A 3,687-nucleotide genomic window follows, 5' to 3' on the forward strand; every position below is an offset into this window, starting at 1 on the left:
AGGGGTACAGGCAAAGCTCCAACCTTTTGTTTTAAAAAGAGGTCGCCCAAAACATACACTATTAAATAGCTGCTGTTTGACTCTTGTCACCCTGGTGCAAATAGTCACATACATACATTTGTTTGGTGATTACATTCAGTAACATTTCAGTTTTCAATTCAAATATTCACAAGATCTATTGTTCAAATTTAAATTTCTGATTTTTTTGAACAGACAAAAAAGCATAACTCAACTGAATATGTTAATAACCACAAGATAACAAAAACAAAAGATTATTGATGTCAGGGGTTGGCAGAAGTGGCAGGCGTGGACCCAAATGCACGACACGGAAGCAGACAAGGATTAGGCAAAGTTCTGGGTTTATTCCAAAGCAGAGGTCAATTTCCAGGCAGACAGTCCAAGGCAAACAGAACCAGCAGGGAGTAGGCGAAAGGGGAATCCAGGTAACAGAGCAGAGGTCAGGAGCCAGGTGATCAGTCCACAGCAAACAATGTCCGACAGGGAGTAGGCGAGAGAAGGGTCCAGAGAACAGGCAGGTAGGTAACACGGAGGTCAGGCAGGCGATAGGTAGGGAAGATAACGCTGGAAGGTAAGGCATGAAAACACTAACGATCTGGCAGAGGACAAAGGAAACTAGCAGGCAGATATACTGGCGGTGACTAATGAGCGGATTGGAGACAGGTGCGTATGTGGGTGGAGCCGGTGTGGACGTGCAGAGCAGGAGGGGAGTGGCTGAACTCTGAAACGACACAGGGATTAGTATATGGAAAACTGATAGTGAAAACATTAATAGGAAGGGGAATTCGTGACAATTGACATGAAACCATGAAATGGGACCGGAGGGAGATTATGGAAAGATGTCTTTGCCCATCACAGTTGTGTCGCAGTAAACACTGATAAACATATGATCAATGCAGCTTAATTGAAAGTTGCTCCTTATGGGCTTGTGACCCGATGCATCTTTCATTTGACTGGTTAAAGCAGTGGTGTCAAAGTCAATCACAGAGAGGGCCAAAATTAAAAACTGGGACTACGTCAAGGGCCAAACAGGGTCAACATTTATTAAACAAGATAGACAGGATATATGATAAAGTGCAGAAAGCAAACATATTTAGGTAGGCTACATTTTCTTTTATTAATTTTTTTAGCCAGTTCATGAATGTTTGGGGTTAGGTTCTGTGGAAACCCTCAAGATGGAGTGAAGGTGTGCATCACTGAGACGAGTCCTGTGTGGGTTTTTGTTCATCTTCATCTCAGAGAAAAGCGTGTGGGTGAACTTGACAGGGCACAGACAGCAGCACACAGGCACTGGGATCTCTGGATCTCTGGAAAGATAATTTAATATCATCAATACTCAGTGAGTGAGTGGAGAGGAGCGCTGTGTGTGTGTGTAGCCGGGCATTGAGCACCCTGGCTCGGGCTATGGAGCTTTTTTTTCACCGAAAAAAGATGATATGTTTACCTTGAGTTTGACGTCTCTGGACTAGAATATTGAGCCACACACATCTATTCCGTCTTTATAGATATATTTGCAAAAGTAAAGAAACTTTTTGAGATGACTCTTGATTTCTGTTTCACGGGGAAAGAGCCTTTGACAGTTGGACACTGGAGGATCAGCCTTGAGGATCGTCTGCTGGGACATCCTCTCACCTGTTGTGACAGGGCTTGCTGCTCTGTTTACAGACTGAACATGTTTAACTGGGACGCTGTCTATACAAGCTGAGGCTTGTGCTGTCTATCTGTTATTTTCTCTTTTTTTCAAAATGTTTCATTATTATTATTTTTAACCTTTACTTCATAAACACTTTATTATAGACATCATATATTATAGACTTTATATCTGTTCAACCTCTCATCTCTTGTGTTCCTCTGTGTTTTGTAGATGCTTCTTTTGAATCAACCCAGAATGAGGAACAAAAGCTGAGGGAATCGTCTCCAAGAGAAATGTGTCACATCAACCTTGTAGACTTTGAGTGGAATTTCATAGGTCAGCGAGAGCTCTCTCCTCAGGCACTTCACATCAATGCAACCATGGTTATTTGTCCATTTTTGTCTTTAATTTTGTACATGTGATCATATTCTTGCATTGTTTCACTTCAAAAATGTGGATCTGCTTACTTTGTATGTACATGCTCACTTGTCCCAGGGCAGGTATACAATTGTAGGATTTAATCACTTAAGCCTTTTGAGGTTACTGTGTGTAAAACAGTCAGTATCTGAGCAGACCCTAATCCTCCACTTTATTTCACTGTGTTAGAAATATGGATGAGTTATTGGATGTGTTTACTCCATGCATGTCACTTCTTGGTCTTCCATGCAAGCAAATGACATGGCTCTCACTGTCGGTGCTTCACACACAATACCTCAGAAACCATAGTTCTAATGATGACAGTGTTTAAAGGACGATGTATCTCGCCATTGTGTTGTTAAATAATAGATTTAAAGAGATTTGTCTGAAAAAGGCACTTTGTTTTTACCAGGACCATCAAGTCTGACCAGCTAGATGTTCCACCATTTAAACAAGTAGAAAAAACTCATAATATGAGTCTTTCATATTTCTCTGTTTGTATTTCAGTATCACTGGTTACAGATTATATTTGTGGAATTCATGTCCTTGTCCTGCTAATACTTGCAGTGTCAAGATGCATAATAAGTGTTTTACAAGGTTTATTGTTTTATCCCATTTAATGAACATACTGGTAACTGTCATGTTCTGTTATGCATAGCTTGAAATCTCCAACTGTAATGGACAACTTTGTTTCTATCAACAAAAAACAAACAACCTGCTCCTCCACCATGTTCTCTGTCTTTCCAGATCACTGTAAATCCATTCACTCAACTCAGTGAAGGTTTTAACCAAATTTATGAAACACAAACATCTGGATTTATGGACATTTCTTTGATCGACAATATAACAAGCTGTTAAATCACATTGTTAAAAACTAAACCAGTGGTTTTGAAAATGTTTTGCTTCTGAAAAAGAAATCTAGTTATTTCAAATGTCTGAAATTTTCAAAAGCTCTCATAATATATCTTACATCGCTCTATACATGACTGTTTATAATGTATTTTACTGCAGCTTCACTTGCAGCTTACATACCTGCTTCAGTATAATGATCTAATAGAGCTTAATACAATCATATAATAATCAGTTAACCAAGTTGCTTTACTTTAAACTTGAACTAGTTAACTCACCTATATCTGACAGTGCAGGTGAACTTCAATTTAAATATTTCAGCCCAGAAACTGTAGCTAAATGGTCCAAAAACATTTGGAGTTTAAAAGAGCCCCTGAAAACATTTATCATACAAGACCAGTTACATACACTGTAAGTATAAACAGGAAGCAGAATGTGTACTCTGCCTTTGGTTGCTTAGTAACAGATACTACTACGAACCAGACTCTGGTACTACATCTACTCTATTTTGTCCATCTGCACTGAATGTCCCTCAGTGTTACACTCTTCTGTTTAGAAAGAGACATCTGTGTTTCAAACAGATGTTTAGAGGTAAAACCCAGAATCTTCATTCAAACACACATTTAGAAAGTTAAATATACAACATTTAGCTATTCCTTATGTATTTTCACAATAAAAGTCCAAAGAATGCTTTAACCTTACTGAGCTTGAAGATCTGTACAGCTTCATAAACACTGAACAGTGTTTTTGAATCATTAAAACGAATGCAG

Source organism: Paralichthys olivaceus, chromosome 6, assembly GCF_024713975.1.
Source record: "Paralichthys olivaceus isolate ysfri-2021 chromosome 6, ASM2471397v2, whole genome shotgun sequence".
In the NCBI taxonomy this organism is placed as follows: domain Eukaryota; kingdom Metazoa; phylum Chordata; class Actinopteri; order Pleuronectiformes; family Paralichthyidae; genus Paralichthys; species Paralichthys olivaceus.